Source organism: Hyaena hyaena, unplaced genomic scaffold, assembly GCF_003009895.1.
Source record: "Hyaena hyaena isolate Hyena2069 unplaced genomic scaffold, ASM300989v1 scaffold_62, whole genome shotgun sequence".
In the NCBI taxonomy this organism is placed as follows: Eukaryota; Metazoa; Chordata; class Mammalia; order Carnivora; family Hyaenidae; genus Hyaena; species Hyaena hyaena.
This window is the reverse complement of record NW_024080694.1, coordinates 3,741,065-3,767,391: the sequence shown is the minus strand read 5'-3', so window position 1 is coordinate 3,767,391 and position 26,327 is coordinate 3,741,065. Positions and strand designations below refer to the sequence as shown.

Genomic DNA, 26,327 nt, shown 5'->3' with positions numbered 1-26,327 from the left:
CACTCTACTGAGCTCCACCAGTGCATCTGGACTGCGATAGTGAACATACTATAGGCTGGGTGGCTTGTCAACAGCAGAAATGTATTTTTCACAGTTCTGGAAGCTGGAATTCCAAGGTCAAAGCGCTGGCAGATTCAGTGTCTGATGAGAGCCCACTTCCTGGTTCACAGATGGCCGTGTTCTCGCTGGGTCCTGCATGGCAGGAGGGGTGAGGGGGTCTCTAATAAGAGATAATAAGGGCACTAATCCCATTCATCAGAGCACCACCCTCAAGACCTAATCATCTCCCGAAGTCCTCCCCTCCTAATACTGTCACACTGGGTGTTAGGATTTAACCTAGAAATTTTAGGGGGACACAAACTTTCGGTATAGCAGGGACCAAACATAGAAGACTGATTCCACCTTCAAGTGCTAAGGAACGTAGGGTTGGAAACGGAACGTAGAAGCAAAGTCATATAACAGTTGCAATGCAATGGCCCCAGGAGTTGAGGGCTCTGAATTTTAAGAGTGCAGAGAGGGTACAGAATAAATGACCCCAGGTGGAATTCGCCTTGACAGGTTTTCTGCATATGAAGGTAAAGTTTGGAGTGCTGTTTTGAAGGAGGAATGGCAGGAACAGATTGTAGAGAACTCATCGGCGCTGAGGATGTGGGTTTTCTAGACACAGAGGCTCTGAACATGCCATGTTGACAGACTTTATCATGTTCAATTTTGAGTACGACTGAACATTCAAAAGAAAGGCCCCTGAGCAACGAGTTCACCGCCTCTGTTTGGTCATATGGAATCCGCGAGCCCGACTGCAGCCCAACGTCGTTCAGATGTACCCCCTCCTTTCCAAACAAGAGCCAGTTTAGTGAGGTCACCTGCTCCTCCCCTCATTTGCATTTGGTGGTCAGAGTTGGTCCGAGTGTCATTCAGATACATTCATTTTGCAAAGTCCTCACGGGTTTACAGGTGGGGGCATGAAGGGTGAGAATGTGAGCTTTAAAAAATGCATTTCAGAAATGCCGTCCCATTAGAGCTTCATCTCGGTCCCTTGGGGTGGCCACCAAGCAAACAGCTTAATTTCCATCCCTGCTGGAGGTACAGAATGCAGCAGTCACACTTGCCAACAGATAAATGTCTCCTGTCTCTGGCGGTGCTTAATGGCTTTTAGTGGAGTTAAGGCTGGGAAGAAAGGGACTGACTTTCTCTTACGGGTAAAATTGAAACAACGGGGAGACAATCCCTTTCTTTTCAGACCGATCCCTTCCTTGTCAGATGACTGAGCCACAGCCCAGCCACCTCCTTTTCAGCTCTTTCAGGTAAAATGGGAGACTGGCCACCCAACTGGGGTGTAGGCGGTGGGGGGCTCTGACATGCTGGTGTTTGGGATTTGTCAGCTGAGAGATTCGCACTTCTAATAAGGGCCATGTCCTGGTGTGCCTCAGCCCTGTGGCTGCGTCTGTAGCTCTCCGAGTGCTCAGTTTGCTGGGACCCAGGGAAACATCTTCAGCATAAATAAATGGCTGTGCGGAAAGAGAGGAAAGCAGAGGATGGTGGGGCGTCGGGGCGCTGTCTGGCACGAGCCTTTAAGGTCCCGTAACAAGCTGCAGAGCACCCTGGCAAATATTCCCTGTGCACCTGTCCCTCAGATGCTCTTTGTCTACATTTGTTTTTAAAGACTTTATTTGTAAATTAGCTCTGTGCCCAACCTGGGGCTCAGACTCACAACCCAAGATCAAGAGTCGCATACTCTACCAAATAAGCCAGCGAGGCGCTCCAGGAAACTTATGAAATGTTGCTCTCTGAGACTGTGAACTTCTTTGTCACTTCTCTGAAAAGAACCAGGCATGTCCATCCCAGCATTACCTATATGGCAGAAACTTGGGGAAAGGAAACCTATATCCACTAACAGATGAAGAGTAAAATAATTCCATGGTTTAATGAATGAATGATTAAATAAGTAGCAGAAACCCATCCAGCAAATCTACTTCCTAGTGTGATTTTTTTTTAAAGTGTTAAATGTTAGGGGCACCTTGGTGCCTCAGTCATTTAAGTGTCCGACTTCGGCTCAGGTCATGATCTCACAGTTTGTGAGTCTGAGCTTCAAGTTGGGCTCTGTGCTGACAGCTCAGAGCCTGGAGCCTGCTTCAGATTCTGTCTCCCCGCTCTGTCTGCCCCTCCCCCACTCAACGCTTGGTCTCTCTCTCTCTTTCTCTCAAAAATAATAAATAAGCATTAAAATTGTTTTAAAAAATTGGGGCGCCTGGGTGGCTTAGTCGGTTGAGCGTCCGACTTTCGCTTAGGTCATGATCTCGCGGTTCGTGGGTTCGAGCCCCGCGTCGGGCTCTGTGCTGACTGCCAGCTCAGAGCCTGGAGCCTGTTTCAGTCTGTGACTCCCTCTCTCTCTGACCCTCCCCTGCTCACACTGTCTCTATCTCTCTCTCCTAGAAATAAAAAAAAATTAAAAAAAATAAACATTAAAAAAAACTGTTTTAAAAAATTAAAAAAATAAAGGCATTAAATGAAAAGTGCAGGATGTGTACTGTATATGGTAAATAGTTTTTATTTTAAAAAACATGATGTAGATGGAAATAAAGCAAGATGTTCAACAGTTCTTAGATGTGACATCAGAGATGATTATTTTTCTTCCTTTATTTCTATATTTCGTACAATGGCGCTTTTTTTTCTGATTCTAGAAGCTAAATGTCAAAGTAGGAGACTATCATATACCCTCTTTTCTTTGTTTTCCTTTCTTATCTCCTGGCATGAGAACACGAGCTTTACTCTCATTGGGGCCATCCACGTGCTGCCCAGCCAAGCCTTCATTGCTAACGGGGACCAGAACTCCAGGGGCACAGGACAACACTGGAACATACCTCGTCCCCCTCACCTGCCATTCACTCCGCCCTGAGCTCATCTAAACGCTTCTTGAACTTGTTTATATTTTTAGCTGGGATTGCCTCGCGGGCCCAACAAGTTCCATGTGTTCTCCACCCTCCATGTGAAGTGGCCGAGGCCTGCCTGTCCCGTATCCTCAGATGACCTTCCCACGCCACGGGGTCCTCTCCGGTTCTGCACTCCTAGCCTCGAGCGAACAAAATAAGAACAGCGGGGACATGTGCACAATTAGCAAAGCACACGTACAGACCTAATAGCGATTTTGTAGAGCTATTGAACTTGGTGTTGAGAGGGACCTCTGAAATCGTTGAGGCCGGTGTTTTCCTAAAAGTTCACATAATGAGAGTCACTATTTCCAGAAACCAGTGGAAATTGTACAGTACCCAGGATACGGTGGCACTGGCTGCCTAAAAATATCACGGGGTTGTGTGTGTGGTGGGGGGCGGGGGATGATATTCTGGCTTTGGCTCTGGGCTGGAACTGAGTAACAATGGTCACCTTGTTTTGATCAGGGACTTCGGCACTTCTACAAGTGCTTTGCTATTTTGTTAGTTGAGAAACTAATTAATGTATGAGAGACAGAATCTTTAAAAATTTGGCAGGTGGAGAAGGTAGACACTGACACTGTTAATCTGGGCCAGATCCGTGAGGTGGAAAGGGCAGGGATATTCTGGCATGCCTGATGGAGGAGGAGGTGGATTCCAGAGCGGCCACCTAACCCCGGCTGAGGAGGCCAGTGCACGGAGGCAGGGGACTGACCCAGGCCATCCAGCTGGGAGGCCCAGGCTGCCTCCTGGGCACCTCTCCTGTCTCTCTGTTTAAACCAAGCCCCTGAGATGTGTTACCTGCACTGGGAATGATTTACTAGACTTCAGATTCGTGCATGCTCCAACAGCGTCCAGACTGAGTCGTCAGCCTGGAAAATGATTGATTATTTTCATGGCCTTTCTAGATCCTTCAGGCGCTCCCAACTATAGAAGTACCAGCTTCTGGGTTCAGTGGGTACAGAGGGAAGGAAGGTGGACTCTGGGCTCTGAAAGCCTGGGTTCAAATCCTGCCTCCCTCCGTCACCAGTCCACGACCCCAGGTTAAACTTCCCAACTGTAAAATGGGAACAATGATAGTATCTGCCTGAAAGGGCCTTTGTGAGGATAGAGCAACATAATGAATGAGAAGTGCTTGTCCAGTGCCGGGCGCCCAGTATACCCTCAGTGAAGATGAGTCGTGGCCTCTGATGTCATCATTGTTATTGTCAGTGTCCCATGAAAGGACCATCGTTAGGACGCAGTGCCAGCTTTGAACCCATTTTGCTTTGCCAGACCAGTGGAAGTTACCCCATTGGCTGTGTGGCGTCCTTTATCCTTCAGGGGGAAATAACCCAGTTGCTCTTCATTCACCCAGTTCCCATTTCAAAGGGAGCAAAGCAAGGCCCAGGTGACCTGCCCTACATGACTTGCTCAAGGTCGCACGGCTCGCTGGGGCTGAGCGGGAGAAAAGAGCTAACTCTAGAGCTCTCCACTCTGCAGTGGCCTCTCTGCATGCCTCCTTTAATCCTCCAGACCAGGAAAATAGGGAGAAATGAGAGAAAGAAATAACCAAATCCCCAGGAACCCTTGTTCGGATCACTGAGCAGTCACTGCATGCCTGCTGCTTGGTTAGTGTCTTTCTTTCATTTAGGAGCTTTAGATGCCACCGCAGGGGCGGGGGGAGGAGGGGCGCACTGGGGGAGGGCGATGGTTCCTGTTTCCTTTCCTCCCTTCCTGCCTCCACCTGACTGTGCTCTGCGGGAACCTGAGAGCCTGGGCGGTGGGGGATGACGGACACAAGGAAGAAGGGTGGAGTGGGCTGGTGGCCTCTGGCCGGTTTGAAGCCCTTGTGCTGGCTTCGGAGGGGCGTTACAGGAATCCCCTGAGACACATGCCCATCTCAGGCTCTACCGGAAGCCTCCTTACCTGCATTGACCACTTCCTGAGCCCACCTTTGAGGCGTCAGACACTCTGGGGCCACAAAACCAAATGAGCCTCACTTCCTGCCTTCCAGGGGCTCACCAGTGGGGCAAGTTAGGCACAGACTGTGAACCAAATCACGGGAGGATTTGTGCACAGAAAGGTCTGGGGAAGTGCATTCCAGGCAGAGGAAGGTTCGAGCAAAGACTCTAAGGTGTCACCTTGCACAAAGCACTTATGGTTGCTTTGAATATGTTTCTTCTCCCCCAGCTGGGCTCTAAGTGCTTCTAGCAAGAAATCACAGTGAGTCCTCTTTCTTCTTAAAGCCTCTGTGTTTGTGGGGGCAGATTGGAAAGCACTTTCAGCTATATGATTCTTATTGACTTGCTCAGTAGCTTTGTGAGGTCAGAGCTTATTTCCACTTTAGAGATTTGGAAACCCAGGCTTTGAGAAGGTGACTTGGTGGCTCAACTCCTTAGTGACTGAGGCTAAATTTGCACTCAAATCTGAAGTCAGATTCTATCGTCACCATGGATCTCACCTTTAATTGATCAACACTCAGGAAGGGGGCCTGGATTCAATGCTTGACTAAGAGGAAGATACTGCAGAGGAGTGAACACAGGAGCAAAAGTCGTGGGGCTCAGTGGAAAGAGCACTGGCTTCAGAAGGGAGGCCTTTGGGTACATGAGTGGCTCAGTCAGTCGAGTGTCTGACTTTGGCTCAGGTCATGATCTCATGGTTCGTGGGTTTGAGCCCCACGTTGGGCTCTATGCTGACAACTTGGAGCCTGGAGCCTGCTTCAGATTCTGTGTCTCCCTCTCTCTCTCTGCCCCTCCCCTGCTCATGCTCTGTTTCTCTCTGTCTCTCAAAACTAAATAAACATTAAAAACAAAAAAAGAAGAAGGGAGGCCCCTGGCTTGGGTCTCAGCTCTGCTAGAATAATCACTTCTCTTTGAGATTCAGTTTCCCTGGTTGGAAAATGAGAAGGTGGTAGGAGATCCTAACTCATAAATCTGTGAAGCTGGGATTGAGAACCTTGGTCTTCCATAGCTTCTTCTGTCTCAGCCCCCAGCCCCTCCTCAGCTCCCCCAGCCCTGGGGTCCTTTTAGCCCCTATGCTTTTCTCTCCCCAACAAAGCCAGGGAGGAATCACCCAGGGAGCATGATAAAATGCTAAATCTCAGGGGCGCCTGAGTGGCTCAGCTGGTTAAGCGTCTAACTTCAGCTCAGGTCATGATCTCCCAGCTCATGAGCCTGCGTTGGGTTCTGTGCTGACAGCTCAGAGCCTGGAGCCTGCTTCAGATTCTGTGTCTCCCTCTCTCTCTGCCCCTCCCCTGCTCACACTCTGTCTCTCTTTCTCTCTCTCTCTCAAAAATAAATAAACATTAAAAAAAATTGCAGAATCTCAGGCTGCATTCCAGAACCCGAGGATTCCGAGTCCCTGGGAGATGGGCCTGGGAATCTGCGTTTCTTCCCTGACCACCTCCAGGAAATTCTGACCATGATTCACACTTGACAATTTGTGCCTAAACTTGGTAGTTCTCAGACTTGAGTGGGAATCAGAATCACGGGGGGGGGGGGGGGGGGCTTATAAAATGACTGAGCCCCAGGTCTAGGAGTGGGACCCACCAATTTGCATTTGGAACTAATTCCCAGGTGACACAGCACCCACACTTTGAGAACCACTGCTCTAGCTCATTCCCTGAGAGCCCAACTAGCAACCAGCAAGGGCATCTTCACTCATGGAGAAGCCCTGTCAGCACATGAACTTTCTTAAGAGAGACTTTCAAAATTATTTAGGTGGTCATAATAGAAGCTGGTGTTTGCTGTGACATGCTCCATGCCAGGCCCTGTGCTAGATATCTAGAGTCAGTGTTTCTTGTTAGTATATAGGGTTTGCAGATTCAGAATTCGAGGATCCGTTAGATCGAGTGCTCATCTCAGATGGCACCTATGACCAAGGCAATCAGAACTTTCTAGAGCAGTGTCCCAGCTGATTTCCTTACTCACAAGGCCTCTCTGTACTGACTCAGCCATGACTGATTCTGTTATGGGACTTGCAAGCCGGGTCCAGAGAGGGTTTACCACGCGGGCTGGGAGTGGTACTGTTGGTTGGAGGAGGCCGGAGCCTTTCATTAGGTGCCCTGCTGCTAGTGGCCTCTGACCCACACCCTCGGGACAGCATGGCTGCCCCTAATGTCATCATCTATTGAGCCCACTTCTAGGGAACCCCTCAAGGCCCCATAGGGTGTTGTACGTGTAGCTCTCGTAGCTCCTTGGGTAAAAACTGGGCTCTGTTGCCAGATCTCAGAAGGCCACCCGCAGGCCAGGGCTCTGGATGGGTGCTGGCCAGCTGTTGCTCCATTTGCCTGTAACGGGCTTGGAAAAGAGCTATAGTGTGAGATCCCAGGAAATATTCAGCAGATACAGATGGAGAAGGTTGCATCCTAACTCGAATTCCGGGGCGTCTTTGTTGGCGAGCTTCCTTCCCCTGAACTTGGGAAGATTTGTCCTTTGTTTAACAGCAAGTTCCATGATCTGTGAAGAAATGTAGGACAGAGTAGAGAGCAAACCCAAGTGGTTGTGAAGGCTCGTTCCACCCTTAGGTCTTTATTCGCACGGTTCACCAACACACACACACACACACACACACACACCTTGCTTGTGTGTGTGGTCCATTGTTGGTTTTTTTTTCCCCAGTTATTTTTACATCTGGCAGGAATCATAGGGGTCTCAGGAAGTTATCCAAGCTGTTCATGCCCTTCCTTCCTTCCCTCCCCTACCTGTGCTCTTGGCTCTCTGGAGAAAAGGAAGGAAGGAGGGCAAGAAGGACACTGACCCTTCAGGGTGGCCAGAGACCTACACGCAGAGCCTTCAGAGTGTTATCCTTTCTGTTTTCAGCGGATAGGCATGCACACTTGAAGGCAGCTTGGTGGAGTCAGCTGACATTGGAATTGGCATTGAACGTTACAGCTCTGGTCCAGGATCCATCACTGAACCAGGCTACCTTCTCCAAGCTTCAGGTGGCTGGTCCAACCTGCCCGTCTCCTCTGAGAGGTGAAAGAAAAGAGGTCATGGCTATGAAAGCATCCCTCCCGTCTTCAGAGCTGGAAGGGATTCTAGAAATCTCGGGGTCTTGCTTTACTAACGAGAAAGCGGGGCGCAGGGGAGTACAGCACTTTCAGGGCAAAGGAGCAGAATTGGAAGTAGAAGCAGGGCATTGCCATGGTTGTGTTTCCTTCCGTGTGACTGTTTTGTAAACGGTGAGCATGGTGAGTGGGGTAGCAGAAGGAAGACGAAGGCGATCCCCAGCCAGAGCACCTTCTTCAGCTTCTGAGACCATGTGTCGGACCTGGCACTCTGGTTTTCTCTGTGTGTGTGTGTGCTGCTCTCCGTTTCTGTCTGTCTGTCTGTCTCTCTCTCTCACACACAGACACATCTCTTGGTTTAAATAGAAAAAGGCAATAATAGCTCATCACAGGAGAGAATTACTTTCTTTCTCACTGATCAGTGGGAAATCCATTGGGCATCATCTGACTTGGCAGCTTATTTCCTAGGACATGAAGGAGTGAAGCTTCAAGTCAGGGAGAACCCACTGCCCGAGCTCTCTGGTGTCCGTGGGCTTGTGGCCTTGGGCTTGTCTCAACCCCCAAGCCCCTAGTCCCCCTGTTCCTCTCCCACAGATATACACATTTGTGGCCCTGTTGCCCCCAAACACACATAGGGTAAAATTGAAGAACACGGGCTATTAAAACAGCCAGAGGATCAGAACTCTTTCTCACTAGCAGTGTGACCTTGAGCAAGTTACTTAACCTCTCTGAGCTTCAGCTTCCTCATCTGGACCATAATAATAGTCCATAACATTGAAGTGAGGCTTCACCTTTACAGCGGAGAAGGATATAAAAAGTGCTTCATACTGGGACGCACACAAAGTAGCAGCTCAATAAACATTATCTGCCACTATTGCAAATGTTGGAGGGCTGTTGAAGATCATGTGATTGCTGTATCATTTTCCCAAGGGAAGTGACTGGTTTATCATGTAAATGAGATCTCACTAGGCCTCCAGCAATCTGGCTGCATAGTTAAAGCTCTAATTTTCTACCCAGGGAAGAACAAATATTGTCCAAGTGTTAAGCACTCCGTAGCCGAGCTGTTATCTTTGCAATACTGAGATGCTTCTGTGGTAGTTTTCGATACTACCTTGTGTACATAAATATCCTTGTGTCTGAAAAGGATATAAAATTGCAAACCATAAAAGGATACCGATACAACAGAACTGGACACCATGAAAACAGGAGTAAAAACACAAAAGCCCAATTGTCAGTGGGAGAGAGGTTACATTATGCTGCACTTTCTAGTTTACAAAGCACTTTTTTATAATCCCCATGCCCGGTGGCCTCACAACCAGCCTGGAAGGTAGCTGTCATCTCACCCAATCTGCAGAGGAGAGAACGGGGTCTCGGGAGGAGATCCCCCGTGTGAGTAAGAAAGACAGACGGCAGCCACATTCTGCCAGGCCTCGTAGGACTTAGTAAAGGAAATGTGAGTAGTTCTGAGTTGAATGGAAAGCCTTGGAAAGTTTAAGCAGGAGAGTGTTGCAATCTGGTCCACATTGTCAGAAGATCTTTTGGTGGGGGTAGAAAGAGCAGAAGGGGAAACAGGGAGACCACTCAGGAGGTGACTGTGGAAGTCCAGGCAAGCAGAGACGTGGTGCTTGTGGATAGGAGAAGACGTGGGTGGGTTGGAGATGGAGGTCGCGCACCAGCCTTAAGGTGGGCTAGACATGGACGCTAATGGAAAGGGGAGAAGCAAGGATGGCCCCCAACTCCCTGGTGGGTTGGTGGGTGGCTGGTGATGTGATGGGGCATCTACAGAGGAACGAGTTTCTGAGGTGGGGGGGCAGGGAATGGGGAGATCCATTTGCATTTATTTTCAGAAGAAGGATACGTTTCCCCAAACACTCAGTCCTCTGATGGCAAAGAGCTGGTCGTATCCACTTGCTCCCGGGTGTAGAATAAATGCTTTCAGTGAGCAGGGTGTGCTCAGGCCCATCTCCAGCAGCCTGTGTGTAAAGAACGCCGGCCCTGGCCAGGCGCGGGGCTCCTTCAGCCTCCAGGGAGCCAGGGAGCCATTCATGACCCCTTCTCAGAACTTTGGGTCTGGTACAAGAAATAAACAAAAAACCCCAATGTCCTACCTTCTAATGTTTCGGGTTTTCAGTAACGTTTTCTTTTGCCAATCTCCATGGGATCTTAACTCAGCTAACGTTTGAAAGTGATTCTTTTTTTTTTTTAATGTTGTGCTCAGGCCTTAAATAACCTTTAGCCTGTGGTGGCTTCCAAATAAATGAAACCCAGTAAAATTACAATAACATCAACAACAATAACAAGCTTTTGTGGACTTCCATTTAATTAAAAGACCTCGTTGTTTTATTTCAGCCTCAAGAAAATCTCTGAGGTGAGATACACGGTGTGTTTAGCTCTATTTGAGAGGCTAAGGAATGTGGTACCCAAGAGCACTCAAAATTATAAGAATAGTAGTAGTATTAAATTAAAAGAGGGAAGGTACCCGGAACAGGGCCTGGAGCATGAACCTTAACTGTTGTTTTTATGATTCGTTTCTATACAGAGAGACCGAGGCAGAGTGAGTCTGTGATGTACTTAGTAGCGGAATCCGCTCCCCGGCGCGTATGCTCCGCAATATTCCTGGATCCCACTCTCAAAAGGAGTCTATGTTCCAAAAGCGATGTTCCGGTGCATGGGAAGGCCCCTACGAAGTGCTCCTTTTTGGTTGGCCGGCCATGGCCACACCTCTCCCTTGCAGATCTGCTTTCCCCTGAGATCTGGGAGCAGGCCACCCAGGAGCCTGTCCTCTCCCCACCACCTTCTGCCCCAGGGGCCCGCCCCTTTGCCCATCATCTTTCCTCCTCCCCATTCTGGGAAGTAGAGCACAAGCCCCGCCTCCACCTGATTCCTCCTCCTCCCCCGAGTTCCACCCTCCCTGGCACCTTCTGCGAAGGGCTTCTGCAGCCGGGCCACCGTGGGCACCATAGCAAGGCACGTGACCTCATCGGCCCCAGGTGACTCCTCACATGTAAGTCTTGGCTCCCCTGTTGGGTAGATGGAGACAGAGGGAGGCCTTGTCTCGTACCTCCTGACTCTCCTTGCCCTGTGTTCCCGGCCCCGGGCCAAGCCCAGGGCAGGTGCCGTGACATTATACAGCTGACTTCTAAAACACAGTCACCATAGTGGTCCCTAAAACCCACCTTTGCAAATGGGTGCTGTGCTCGTCCAAGCCATCCCCTTGGGAAGCTCACCTCTTATTCCAGAGGTGGTGCCATGGCTGAGAACAACCCAGGCCCCTGAACACCCCTCCACCTCACCCCCCAACACATTCTTAGCCTTGAGGCTGGCAGTGACCACCAGGAGCCAGACTTCCCTTAGAAATACAGCTGGGGGAGCGGGGCAGGAGGCGGGTGTTGAGAATAAGGGGCAATTAGACAATAATGTGCCCAGTTTGCTTTCTGCCTGACAACCTGACAGTGAAGACACTCCAGTTAAGGGCTTCCAAACGTGTCTTAAGCAAGGGTCATGTCACTGAGATCGAAAGAAGAGGTCTGCGGTGGGGATCCCGTGGAAACAAGGGTTCACTCTGGGCTGAGTCAGTTCGGGGAGGGTGGCTACACTTTGTCCACAAAGAGGAATGAACAAGAGGGGCGCCTGGGTGGCTTAGTCGGTTGAGCGTCTGACTTTCGCTTAGGTCATGATCTCGCGGTTCGTGGGTTCGAGCCCCGCGTCGGGCTCTGTGCCGACTGCCAGCTCAGAGCCTGGAGCCTGTTTCACTCTGTGACTCCCTCTCTCTGTGACTCCCTCTCTCTCTGACCCTTCCCTGCTCACGCTGTCTCTCTCTCTCTCTCCTAGAAATTAAAAAAAAAAAAAAAAGAATGAACAAGTGAGTGAGCCTTTGGGTAAAACCTCGTTATCTCCTGGCCGGAGTGTGTGTGTCATTTGTGTGTGTTTGTGTACGTGTGTGCCTTGAAAGGGGGCCCTGCAGAACCAGCCAATCCTAAAAAGACCTTCCTGCTTCGAAGCAGACATAACGCTCGTTCCTGTGCCTCTCGCCGTCCCTCTCGGGGCCCCCAAATTTCTTTCAGCCCAGTGACTCCCTCCACTGACCTGAATTTAATTATTTTATTCTTCATAAAGGGAACACCTCCCCCCCTTTGCCCCAATTCCCACCCCACCCCCCAAAATCACTGACCTCTCCTCATTAAGTGTTCTAACAACACAGTTTTGTGTGGGAAGAGACGTGGGCTCTGTTCACAGGCCTGGGCCGTCTGCAGGCCCCACTGTTCATGTCTGTTAAAATGATGAACATTTGACAAGGCAAGGGCGGGTGGAGGTGGGGACAGTGTTTTCCCTGGATCCCCAATATTTGGGTTTTGTCCAGTAAAATATTTTCCTGGGCATCAGAGGAAGAGGAAGTGGACAATCTGTGTTTCTTCGCAGACAGATGTTAGCCGAGGAGGCCTGTGCACCCTGCCCCCAGCACCCTCCTTTCCCGTCCTTACCCCCGCGGGGTGGGAGCCAAGAGACTTCTGGGGTGCGTATCACAGAACGTGGAGGCAGGTTTAGAAACCCAGAGCAGCCGCAGCTCCTGAGTGATTGTTATGAATCCTGAGGCACCACCGAAATCTGTCTACCGAGGCCACCACCTCACCGGAGTCTCTTCGTGGCCGCTTGCGTGGGGGGACCCACGGCTGTAAACTGAAATCACCAGATTGGACAGAATTCCCGGCAAAGCCCCAGGGCCCGTGGCAGCTGCCAAGAAGCAGTGGAGAGGCTGGACGGGGGCCTTTCTGGGGTTTTGCAAAGCGGAGAGGTGGGGATCAAGGGCGGGAAAGGCATCTGGCCCCCCTGCTAGAGGCCCCAGGGAGCCTGGTGCTACCATTCACCAGCTCTGTTCCTTGGCACGTCCCTGTGGCTCTGATCTCGGCTTCCTCATCGGAGACACGGGGTTAACGATACCTGCCTACAGAGCGAGCGGCTCTGGAGCCGGGCATTTCCGGCATTTCCAGCTCTGCTGTTCGGTTGCTGTGTGACTTTGGGCAAGTTACTTCACCTCTGTGTGCCTGGTTTTCCTTGTCGTAGCTTCCTGTGGTTGCTATAACAAGTGGCCACACATTTGGTGGCTTAACACAACAGAAATGTCGTCTCTCACAGTTCTGTAGCTCACGAATCCCGTGCCAGCTGGGCCACGCCCCCTCTGGAAGCTCTGGGAGACATTTTTTCCCTCTTTCTTCCAGCTTCGAGAGGCCGTTGATGTTCCTTGTGGCTGCCTCACTCCAGGCTCTGCCTCCGTCTTCACATCACCTTCTCTTCTGTGTCTCTTCTGAGTGTCTTATGAAGACACTTGTCATTGGATTAGGGCCCAGGGCGATCTCCTCTTGAGATCCTTAATTTAACCTGCAGAGACTCTTTCCAAATAAGGTCACGTTCACAGGTTCTGGGGACAAAGACATGAACCTGTTATTTTGGGAGCAGGACACAATTCAACCCACTATGAATGACTAAAGTCCTTCGGCCAGTTGCACCCAGCAAACCCTCACCGTTTGCTCTTCTCGTGATCCTCACTGATCGGCCGTTGACTTCGGGGAGCACCATGTCGCACCCCCCAAGGGGCACCCTCCCCATTCTGGTGGATGCAAATGGGCCGCTGTAGTTACATGTGAGCTCGCACTCACGCCTCCCCCCGGTGGTGCCTCCTCACCTCTCGAGTGGACCGTGGCAGTGCCACTGGCTGCCCTCCAGGCTGCACCTCCTGCCCCCTCGCCCCCTGCCACTTCCCGCACATGCCCCCCAAGTGTCTCCTCTCCTCATGGCTACTTTTTCAAACCATGGGTCAGACCCTGCCCATCACCTGCCCCCAGCCCTCCACTCGTCTCCCCTTCTCACTCAGAGCAGTGGCCAAAGCCCTCATGGCAGCAACCCACAAGACCCCACACGATCACCTGCCCTCTGCCCCCTGGCTCTGGCTCAGCCCGGACACACACACATGCACACATGCACTGGCCTTTGCACAAGGCTGCTTGCTTAGCCTAGAACACTCTTTCCCAGCAGTCTGTGCTTTTCTCCCTTGGTTCATTCAGGTTCTGCTTAAAAGATGCTCCCTTGAAGGGTCTTTGCTGACCCCCATAGGGTCGTCATTAAACTAGCTCCCCATCCATCTCCTGTTTTTTCTTCAAAGAGCATGGTGTGCTTGGCACTGTATGTTTACTTGTCGTTGCATGGTCTGCTCTCCCTGTCACACTCCACCCCATGAGAGGAGGGAGTATGATCCCTGCTGAACCCCCAGCATGGGCGGATGTTGAGGCGTGGGCGGAGTAAACATTTCCTGGATGAGGGGAGTATTACAGGCCAGGCTTTGGCCTGGTGTGCGTGACCTGGTATCTCCCAACGACTAGGGACGATGGTGGTGTTCCATCCTCACTTGCTGGAGGTACAGAGAGAGTAAATAGATGTCCCCTGTCCCCATGGGGAGTGATAGTGGCCGGATCCAAGCTAACTAGTCTTACTCAATAGCTGAGCGACTTTCGGAATAACCATCTGCTGCAGGGCAGACGTGAGAAGCAGGTGAAAGACCTTTGGAAATGAAAATGTGCTACATGGAGGAACCAGAATGACAGGCAGTAGCTGAGCCTTAGAGGAGCAGATTACTCCACGGTGCTTTGGGTCGGCTTCTTGTTTAATGTTTTTTTAATTTTGAGAACCATTATTTGCTGCCTCCCTGAATGATACAATATGAAGTGGTAAGAAAGGTGTCTACGAAGTCCGCTACTATCCTATTTGGGTGGCCTAGAATGTTCCAGAAATGGGGCATGCATGCATGAAGGTGTTCTTTATTCCAAAACAGATCTGTCCATTTTTCTGAACATAGCATATTGATTAGAATCAAACATTTTGGTGTGGGGCCGTGCAAAGAGCGTATTTCCAAGTCTACCGCTAAAATACCCCGGGGCCTTACATAATAATAGCAGCTCCCCACCCCCGCCCAGGTGCTAGGCACATTCCATGCTTTATACTTATTGCCTTGTTTCATTCCCCAAACCACTCTTGGGAGTAAGCACTCTTAATAACCCCAGTTAGTCCTCGTCACAGAGACACAGAGATGTTAAATAACGTGGCCAAAGTCCCCCAGCTAAGAAATGGGGGAACCAGGATATGAACTCAGGCTGTCTGTCTCCTGAGGGTGAGCTTTAACCAACGGTCTTTCGTGACTCAGCTTCATCCGTAAATTGTGGGGACTGTATCCAACCATGTTTCTTGCCTGAAAAGTCTATACTTTTGAGGTGGAGAAGCTGGTAGTAGTTTTGAGTCACTGGTGTGAGCAGAGGATGTAGGTGAGAAAGGCTAAAGCAGGGCTGATCACAAGAAAAGGTCCGAGACGCGGGCTCCCGTCTGTCAGGCCCTGGCTTGCATCTTGCTGTCCTGTCATCCACTACTTTTCTTGCCTTGACGGTTTGCAGACATAACGCACAGGTGCCTATCTCCCCCCAGACGTCTTTCCCCTGGGTGTGGGAAAAGGAAAGCGAAACCCTTATGGGCGCCTGGTGTTAACTTCAAAGCAGCCTCACATCTCTTTTCTTGTTTAATTCACACAGAAACCCTGTGTGGACAGGCAGGGAGAGTCCCATGTTACAGATGAGGAAACAGACAGAGACAGGTTGAGAAAGCAGATCTCAAGGTCACAGTTCCCTCCTCCTGCCCTCCCATGAGTATTTCCTGGGTCCTTCCTCGGGGGTTTTTCCTATCTTACTGTAATAATCTTCGCAAGCACCTTTGATTCCTCCCAGCCGCCTCCCACACTGTGGCCACCACTGGATTAGTAATACACACCCATCATGAAGATAGCTATCCTTTATTGAGTGCTTCTGGTGTGTCAGGATCTATGCCGGCCGCTGTCACATTTAGTTTGCTTCTACTCCCCACAGTACTCCTTTGAGATGATGCCCATTTTATAGATGAGGTGCCTGAGGCCACATAGCCCCAAACTGACACTTGCATACAGTCACACAGCTAGGAAGTGGTAAACCCAGCATCTGTGTGTGTTAACCCTGGTTGTCTGATGTCCCTTCCCTGGCTGAAGCCTTTGGGGACTCCTGGTCATGACTGGATGAGACAGTGTCCAGTCTCCTTGGCATGGTGTGGAGGGCCCCCCGTACCCCGGCCTCTGCCGCTCTAGCCCACCAGCTTCACTGGGCCACTCTCAGCCGCCTGCGGCTCTCTGCTCAGGCCATGCCCTTCCTCTGGCCCTCACCCCTCTGCTCCCCTCCCTGGAATTCACACTCCCTCCTGCTCCTGACTGGTGATTTCCCACCCATTCTTTAGAGAGCAGGCCAAAGCCACCTTCTTCAGGCAGCCTCTTCCATATGGACCCGCCATTTCTGCTCCCTTCTCCCCACCCAAGCGTCACTGTGTCCCAGGGCACCCCGTACCTCTCTCTATTCTATACCTCTCTCCCCACCCAAGCTCACAGGTCCCAGGGTGTCACTGGCATTTAATGCGGCCTGTGGATCTGAGAGACATAGGGCAGCAGGGAGCAGTATGGTTTATGGAAAGAGTGGTGAATACATGCCCCGCCAAAAGGCATTCTGAGTCCTCACTACTGGTGGTGGTCTTATTTTTAAGTTTTTATTTATTTTGGGGGAAGGGGCAGGGCCAGAGAGAGAGAGCCCCAAACAGGCTCCGTGCTGTCAGCACAAGCCCGATGCAGGGCTTGAACCTGTGAACCGTGAAATCATGACCTGAGCTCAAGTCAGACACTTAATCAACTGAACCACCCAGACACCCCGATAGCCTCATTGTCTTTAAAAACACCATACCAACCAGCCCAACCAAACACCTTTGTGGGTGTTTGGACCTGAGCCACTACTATGAAACTCCGAGGAGCCCCTCGGGATTTTCTACGTTGTCTGGGCTTAAATGAGGGAGTCAGGAGGGAGGGAGGAAGGATTTACTTTCCTAGACCTGGCAGTTTGGTATATTGTATAACTGGTATATTATACCATTACTTATATTATATCAGGCTGCCATAACAAAGTACTGTAGATGGGGTGGCTTAAACGACAGGTATTTATTTTCTCACAGTTCTGGAGGCTGGAGGTCCAAGATCAAGGTTCTAGCCCATTCTGTTTCTGGTGAGGGCTCCCTTCCTCACTTGCAGATGGCCACTTCTTGCTGTGTCCTCACATGGCCGTTCTTCAGTGCATGACACAGAGACAGCAAGCGCTCGGGTGTCCCTTCTTACAAGGATGCTAATTCTGAGGGATCAGGGCCCCACTGTTAGGACCTCATTTAACCTCCTGTAGAGGTTTCCAAACACATTTCCAAACACAGTCACACTGGGGAGTTAGGACTCCAACATGTGGATTTGGGGGAGAGGGGCATGAACGTTCCCTAACACATGGCATTCCAGATCACTTGATCCACGAGTGTTTCCCGGGTCCTTACTATGGAGATTCTGGAAACACTGAAGGCAAGCAGGAGAGTCCAGTGGTCAAAAGCATGGGCTTTCATATCAGAATTTCACCTTTGAAACCTAACTCTGGCCCTTATTCTCCAAGGGACCTCAGCCCACAGAGCCTCCAACTCCTCACTGTAAAATGGGCTCGACCCCAACCACTCAGCGCTGGAGGACTGAGGGAGATTAGCGCACATGCACGACGCCTGACAGCACGATGCCTGTGTGCACTCGGGGAACGCTCTCTGAGCACACCCTCTGTTCTGGCCGCCCCGCCGGGTGCTGGGAATCTGGTTGGTGATTCAGATGAGCCGATCCCTGGTTCTCACGCTTACTGGAAGAGCCAGATAATAAGTGAATATGTGGTCAGATAACCAACAGGTCAGTCATTTAAGAACGGGACATGGGCCGGGAGGAAATCAACCAGGGGGTAAAATAAGGGCAGCTGGGGAAGAAAGCCCTCCGTTGGGAGGCGACTTTGTCAAGAAGCTTGACAGCCACACAGAGACTCAGGTCGGAGTATTCTAGGTGGGGGAAGAGGGAGCACGCGGCCTGCGGGTGGACACACTCAGTGCGTGCACGAGCTGTGACTGTTGTGTTTATGCTTGCTCTTGGCCCCACTTCAGGGTCCAGTCCACCTCACTTGTGGGGACACAAGACCGCTGCCCAGCCCTGCAGGGTATAACGCCCCCTGAACTGGGCCCTCGAAGGCCGCTCAGCGAAGGCTGAAGTGGTCAGGAAGGCCTGTTGGTGCGGCGGGAGGGTATGCGGGGAGGGAAGCTATCATTCCAGAGCAGGGAGATTTTGGCTGAAGAGCCTGGTATCTGAGAGGGACCCTTGAAGACTGTCCCGGCCAGAGCCGGGTCTAAGAGAAATGCTCAGGACGCCATTCGGATGACCTCAGCGTGGGCCGACAAGGGCAGCATGGGCCTCCTTGTCACGGCGGGCTGGCCAGGTTGTCAGTTCGAGAGAACGAGCTCCCCACTCAAGATGTAAGGCCCTGGGCGGAAATCCAGCTCTGTGAGTCACAACCAGATGCACATCTTGTCAGAGAAAACCATGGCCGCAGAGCAGAGCCCTGGTCATGGTTTCCTGGAAACTTCCTGAGTGTCGGGGGAGGGGCCCTGCGAGGACGTAGGTGCCAGCCACAGCCGAGAGTGGAGGATGTGCCGCGGGCAGGGCCCAGGCTGGAGGCCTGGGGCTGCACCTCTCAGAGCCCACGGCCGAGCCTTCCAGGGCTTCCCGCCCACTGGGGGAGGCAGAGCCTAAGCGAGGCCAGTGGACTAGCTGAGGTCTGCCTCCCCTCCCACAGCCGGCCTCCTCATGCCCCTTGTGTGGGCGCAGGAAGGGCACTTATACGTGGAAAAGGGTCCCTGAGTTCCCATCCCACCGGCGTGGCTTCAAACCCAAGGACTTCCACTCAGCTTCTCCAGCCCTCAGTTCTCTGGTCTACAAAGCAAGGGGATAAGTTGGGAGCTCTCCAAGGTTCCGCCCAGCTGCAGGATTCGGGCACTTCCTTAGTTTTGCTCCGTATGCATAAAGGAAACAAGCCCAAGAGCAAGGGGTTTGCTCAGAGTCAACCCAGTTGAAGGGGGGCCGGGAGCTCCTGCTCTGGCCAGATCTGCACCCCTGCACCCTTTCTCCAGCACGCTGCCTCCTCTCCCCAGGCTTCTCACCCTGGATGCCCCTTTCCCTCTGTTCTTTCTGCCCGCGCTTTCCGCCTGCCAGACAGAGGTTTTCAGCTACTCCAAGAAAGATGTCTGCACCTGAGAGTGGTAGGTCTCAAATCAGAACCAAAATGGAAACTCCCAGGGCCATCGGCCACCTGTGTGTTCTCACCAGTATGAAGCAGGCAATGCCTTGTCTGGCCACCTCCTGTCTGAATCCTACACATCCTTCAATCCAGCTTAAATAACACCTCTGCCAGGAAGCCCTTCCAGATCACTCCAGCCAAAGCTTTCGCCTTCCCAAGCCTTCCCCGTGCACGCCACTTTATAATCCTGCCATTGGCATTTTCACTTACTTCTGTTGTGATTATTTGTGCATACATCATAGCTCTTCTATGCGATTTCAAACTCACTGAAATCAGTAACCAAATCGCCTACCACCAGCCTCCCTTGGACATCTGGTGCAGTGTTTGTATTCTGAGTGTTGGATAGATAATTGTGGGATAAATGGAGTTCTCTTTCTTCATTGCAGAAGGGTTCTTTCCTTTCAGAATGAATGGCTGGGCGTGTAAGAGCATCTGTTCTAGAGCTACATTGGGTTGAATCTCGGCTCCACCATCTGCACACTGTGAGACCTTGAGAAGTTACTTAACACTTTTGTACCTCAGTTTCCTCACTTGTAAAAGGAGGCTGACTGGAATCACCCCACCAACCAGGATGGCTGTTGCAGGTACAGTGCCCGGCATAAACTGGAGTCGGTAAATGAAGTTGCTAAGTTTCAGTGACCCTCTATGCAAACTTTTATTTGATGTTTTGGAATATATATTACACTGCCTTGCAGAGTTCGAGTTTGGATTTAGATAAGGTGCCAAATCCTTTTTAATCCTTGCAGGCACTGAACCTGCATCAGGTATTTGGTGCCTATTATAGAATCTTCCCAGGTTCCTGGAGTAGGAGCGGGAAGGGAGAGATGGGGTCCCGAAGCTGGTGTAACCGCTCGCCAGCCAGCCTGGACTAGCAGCTACATTAAGCGCTTTTATTCAATTCATGTGACTCCACAAATTTGGAATGTGTTAGGGGGAGTTTTTCCAGCTATGAGTCAGTACATTTATGCTCTCTCACACACACATAAAAAAAAATGTTTTTTAAAGAAAAAGAGTTTAGCGAGAATCATTTATGAGTACAAAGTGGAAATCTGTGGAAATTTTATTTTGACCCTGAAGGCAAGTAATACTTAAGAATTTAATAAAGGGCTCGAAACAGGATGCAGTGGAGAAAAAAAAAACAACAGCTAGCTGCCTTTTTCTCCTTTCTGTATTCTCAGCCACTGTGTTGCACACAGGAAGGTCTAATTTGCATGGATTTATTAAGCACCTCCTGGATGCCCAGATTTGTACTAAATATGGTGGCGAAAGAAGGGACACAGAACCAGCATTTATTAAGCACCTATTATGTGCCAGATAATCATGATGGGAGGGGAAGAAACATGTCTTCAGTTCAAGAGGCAGTGCGGGAGAACATTTGTATTCAGGCACATGGGTTTGAACCCAGACACCCTACGTTTTAATACTATCCAATCCCTATCATACCCATTGTATGGATGACAAAACTAAGGCTCAGAGAAGGTAAAACATTTGTCTGTGGACACAGGACTCTTAAATGTTAGAAACCATATCCTAAACTGACACACTCGTTCTTGGAGATTGTCTGCATATCATAGCCGGGTACAGCCTTCCTGCAGACCAGTCTCTTCAACCACCTTCTGCCACTTGCTTTTAAGTTCTGCCTGTTAGGGATTATCAAGAACCTGCATCTCATTCAGGCTGATCCTCTTTGCTATTGTTGTTTATTTTAAATAAAGAAACCACCGCCCACCCAGAGGGCTTATGTTTCTAGCTCCCTTGCCTCTCTTTTGCAAGGGCTCATTTTCATAGAATCCCCATCTCCAGGGAGCTGTGTTTTTCCCTCTGAAACATGAGCTGTAATCAAAGGTGTATTCATCCCCAAACATCTGCCAACAGCCACCGGAGCCAGGGTTCCCAAAGCCTCGAGGCTCAGGCCAGGTGCCCGGGGACAATTTTTCCCTATGCAAATCAGATTGCCCTGTGGTTGTCCTTCGCAACAGCAATGGCTCTCAGATTGCTGGAGGATGTGAAGGGCCCCTCCTCCCCTGGCGGAAACAAGATTCCACTGTCCATGAAGCGGCTACTTTTGAGGGCCACCATGTGTGGGGTACTGCAGGCACAGAGAATCCCATCACTCACAGGTATAAGGACCCGACTTCTCAAAATGCCTGCAGGTCTCTGAAAGGTCTGGTCCTTGCTCTTTCTCTAGCCTGCTTGGATATGGCCACTCCAGCCAGCTGCCAGGATCTGTATCCAGCAGGGCACCCCACACACCCTTCTCCAGCTTTTTCGCCTTCCTTCCCCTTTGGCTTTCAGATCTGCCGCCATCTGCTGTACTCCCATGCGCCCCTCCTGGTGCCCTTGCTGCCATTGCCGTGTGCTTCGTTGGCACAAGAATGTGTTTGAAGTCTTCATCTCCAGCCTTGCCGTAAGGGCTCACCTTACCTCCCCAGCCCTGGTCCATAGCGCCCTGTGAAGTGTTGTTGGAAGAATGAAGACAGTAGTAAACAAAACAGACCCTGCCCTGCCCGGGGCTGGGCACGTCTTCCTAGAGCGTCCATTGTGCTTAACAGTTTTGAAGAAGAAATATTTGGAAACAAACACAGATCAATTTTAGAGTAGAAGTCAGTGTTCTCTTTCAAGACATCAAGCTGCACCCACACACCAGGTGATAGACTCAGCATTCTCTGTACTCTCGGGGGTCTTAGTAGAAGAAAAGGTTGGGATTGGAGGAGAGATGCCCAGTTTACCAGCAACTCCGGCCATGGAGCCAAAGTTCAAGAGAGGGTGTGGGGGAAAATGAAAAGACTGTCCAGTCAGGCCAGAGTTCAAAACCGTAGTGCTGGACTTTCAGCTCTTGTGACTTGGGGCAGTGTATTTGATCACTCTGAGATTCAGGTTTCCATCTTTAAAATGGGTACATGAACGCGTGCTCCTCAGAGTTGCCATGGGAGAGAGATACGGCACCGGCAGGACTCAGCTCAGTACCTGGCACACAACAAGAGCTCAGGAAGTGGTGGCCGTTGCGTTAGCCCCTCGCTAGTTAGTGATGCTCTTTCTGAATTAAAAGCTGTTGTTGGTGATCAAGGTGAAACATTTTCTGGAGAAAAGACAGGCAACTTTACACTTCCAGCTTGCAGAATGATGGCTGCTCAGAGTGGCTTGTAGCTTCCTACCTTCTTTGGGCTTGACCTTCGTCTCGTGTCCAGCCTGGCGTGGCCCCGTCCGGAGCCCGTCATCCCTCCCCTGGATTCCATGGGTTCCTCACCCTCTCCTCAATATGAGGCCATCACTGCAGGACATAATGACCTGTTTACCAGACTGGAGTTTCTTACTCCTCTGCTAAATGTTTGCTGAATGAAGAAATGGAATGGAATAAACTGTGTTAGTGGGGGTGAGCGTGGGGACGGTGGGGGTTTCCCCTACAAACTGTTCAAATAGCTTTCCCCCTTTTCCTCCTTCAAGTGTCTAGCAATCAAGTAGGCTTAAAGGAGGCCATCAGGGAAAGAGCAGGGGAGCTCTAGGGAAAATCCCCTGGGCAGATGTCTCCTTATTGGGATTTTGCTCTGTAAGACCGACACTTTCTGGTGAAAGGAGTCCTGAGCCAGGAAGACTGGAAATACATGCACATTTAGAGCCTGAAGAACACCTAAAAGCCCTTTAATTCATCTGTAATGCTCACAACGAGCTCCCGTTTTCCATATGCGGTAACGGTGTTCGGCACCAAGGTGTCTGCTCCCCTGTGCGGCCCAAGGAGGAGGTTTGGATAGAGCCCCACCTGGCTGGGGAGGAAACCAGGGTCCCGAGGAGAGGAGTCCTCGGCGTGAAGGCACAGAACAAGTGTGTGAGACTCAGACTCAGAAGTCCGGTCTCCCGGTCCAGTGCTCTCCCCCATGCTGGTTTGGATCAGTCAGGGGTCTCGTGGGCTGGGTCTGACGATAAACAGGGAGAACAGGACTGAGTCACGGAGACCTCTCCCAGCTCTGGCAATAATTCGCTGTGCAACCCCATGCAACTTGTTCTGCTTCTCTCTGCTCCAGAGGCACCCAGCCAGCTGAGGAGAATACTAAAATACCATCAATAAAAACAGTAGCTAACGTATCTGCTGACAAGATTCTAAGCATTTTAGATGTTGCCTCCCTCAATCCTATAGGGGAAGCTGGGGCTAATTAGGGGAAGGGGAGGAGACAGGGCATTGAAGGAAAGGGACAAAGTGTAGCTGTGTGGCTGCCCAGAGCATGGCAGATGGGTTCAAGAAGCTTGGCAGTCAGGAAGCCCAGAACACAGTGGGGGAGAGATGAGCGGGGCTGGACCTTGGAAGCCCTGGGGTAAGGAGTGTGGTCTTTATCCTGAGACAGATGAGGCATCCGGCTTCTCCCCTCACCCCGTACTGCTTCTGTCACATTGTCTTTTCTCAAACTCAGTCCATGATTTATTGATTTTTTAAAAATGTTTATTTTTTATTTTGGCAGGGGTGGGGGCAGGCAGGGCAGAGAGAGAGGGAGAGAAAGAACCCCAAGCAGGCTCTGTGATGTCCATACAGAGCCCGACACAGGGCTCCATCTCACAAACTGTGAGATCATGACCTGAGCCAAAATCAAGAGTTGGACGCTCAACCGTCAGTCTATTCTTTATCTTCCTCCTTTTTTATACTGTGAGTTTCCTAAAGGTGGAGACTGGGTCTTATTTATTTAGGTCTATCTGGTGCTCAGCACAGAATCGGTATACATGGGTACTTTAAGGGGCACTTGGGTGCCTCAGTGAAGAATCCGACTTCAGCTCAGGTCATGATCTTGCAGTTCCTGAGTTTAAGCTCTGAGTTTAAGCTGTCTGTGCTGACAGCTCAGAGCCTGGAGCCTGCTTCAGATTCTGTGTCTCCCTCTCTCTCTCTGCCCCATCCCCTCTCACACTCTGCCTTTGTCTCTGAAAACATGAATAAATGTTAAAAAACTTTCTTAAAGACTTAAGCGTTTAATATAGTCAGTATTTAGTATTGACATGTTCAGTATTCAGTAACTATGTGCAGTATGTATTACATATAGATATTAGCACTTAATAATGCAACTTACATTCAACTGAATGATTGTAATGATAACTGAAAAAATTCAAAACTTGTCGCGCCCTGGGGGACAGCAGAGTGCTCACTATCCATGCAACTCTGTCATAAAAGAGTATTAAAACGAGCACAGTGCAAAGGGCATGCTAATTTTTGAATTAAAAAAGAAATACATCAGTAACTTAAGGTGCGAGTCACTATGGAGGCTATATTTTAAGGGGTGCCTGGGTGGCTCAGATGGTTGGGCCTCCAACTTCAGCTCAGGTCATGATCTTATGGTTCTTAAGTTTGAGCCCCGTGTTGGGCTCTGCACTGACAGCACAGAGCCTGGAGCTGCTTCAGATTCTGTGTCTCCCTCTCTCTGCCCTTCCTCCCTTGCGGGCCCTCTATCTCTCTCTCAAAAATAAACAAACATTTAAAAAAATTATTTTTTAAAGGAAGAGGGGGACTTGATGGGAGGGGCTAGAGAAAGGTTGAGGCTAGGCAGGCAGAAGGGGACATCGCCTTTCCCAGAAGTTTCGGGTGGGAGGGCAGCAGAGACGGATGGTCTAGCCTATGGCCTCTGCATGCAGATCAATGAGGACCGAGCCCCAGGAGCTTCCAGACAGCACGTGGGCATGCTGAGCCGAGCAGAGGAGCGTGGAGGGAGGAGGGTGTCTGGACGGCTGTGCTCGGGGGCTTTGCATCCAGCTGCCATCACTTGGGGCACAGCATTCACAGGCTGGAACGTTTGCCTGAGCCGCTGCCACCTCCGGATTTGATTGACATCCTCCCCCTGAATACCTGTGTGAGCTCATCTGCTGTATGGAAGCCAGTGCCGTGGAAGGAACAATACGTAGTGTGATACGTGACTAACTGATAAGCCCAGAAGGCCAGCTGGCCAGTTTCCATGGAGAAAGGTCACAGTCACACACCCTGCGTGGGTTGTGGACCATTTTCCTCTTGGCCCATGAGTCTATTCGGCAGACCCATTCTGTGAGCTGAGTGTAGAGCAAGACCACGTGGAGTTGAGCGAAACTTAAGTGAGAGCGTCATGAGCCCATGACGGACGTGATCTCTTTCCCCATCAGGAGCGGCTGAGCTGTCAGAGGACCTCAACCCCAGCCCACCCACAAGCTGTGTGACCTCAGGAAAATCACTTACCCTCTCTGTGCCTCATTTTCTTCATCTGCAAAATGGCACTGGTGACACTCTCCAAGTTCTTTTAAGCAATTAGTTAATGGGTGAAAAGCTCTTTCTCAACTAAAATGGGCTTCCCTCCCACAAGTCAGTGCCTGGACCACTAAGGTTAGCTGGTCTCCCGGGACCTTCTTCCCCCGCGTGGTTAGTTCTACGAGCAGTGGGAGAGCCAGGCTCCCTGCAGTCCGAATAAATTACTCACTGGGATTAACACAGAAGCTTGAATTCTCCTGCAGGGGGAAGGCCCAGAACCTTTAACTGGAAAATTCTGTGGGCCTCCCGGAAAGTGAGTAGGAGGGGAAACCGTCTGCAGTGTGCAGCACCTCCCTCTCTGAATGCCCCCCAGGACACCCAGGCCCCTCCCTCTCTGGGGCCTGAGGTTCTCCCCTGCCCCTGGCCCACCGCCCTTCCCTCTGCCCTCCCACCCCTGCAGCCTCTCATTCTGCTTCCCCAAGATCACGCAGCGGAAAGGAACACCGGCTTGGGGTTCACACGAACACGGGCTTGGACCAGCTCTACCGCTTACTTACCAGCAGTGAGCAAGTCTTGGCTGCGTGATCCTGTTTCCTCACCTGGAGAATGGGCTACGGCTTCCTTCCCTCCACGGTCATGGATGACTGTTACTATTCCTCCCAAGATTACGGAGAAGAACCTTGCAGGCTCTAGTGTGCCTGGAAGTCGCCGGAGAGGCTTGTGAGGAGGCAGGTTCTGACTCTGTAGGGCCAGGTGGGGCCTGAGTCGCTCTTCTTCCCACGAGCTCCCAGGTGATACGACTTCCCTTTTGAAGAAGAGAACGCAGAGCAGGTGCACACGCGGCCCGGTGCGTGGTAACACGTCCACAGAAACTACTGCCATGAAGATCCCCCCTCCCTCAAGTCGAAAGGTTCTTTGCAAACAGGCATCGGTGGATAGAGAAACCTCTGCTCACCGCTGAAGTCTTAGGGAAACGAGAG

The 26,327-nt window shown here is 50.8% G+C and overlaps 1 protein-coding gene across 1 annotated transcript in view; it reads left to right on the top strand.

Moving 5' to 3' along the window:
* The window catches only part of ZHX2 (zinc fingers and homeoboxes 2), a 162,499-nt gene that overhangs the window by 45,782 nt on the left and 90,390 nt on the right, over positions 1-26,327 (top strand). The gene's annotated exons all lie outside the window — the stretch shown is intronic.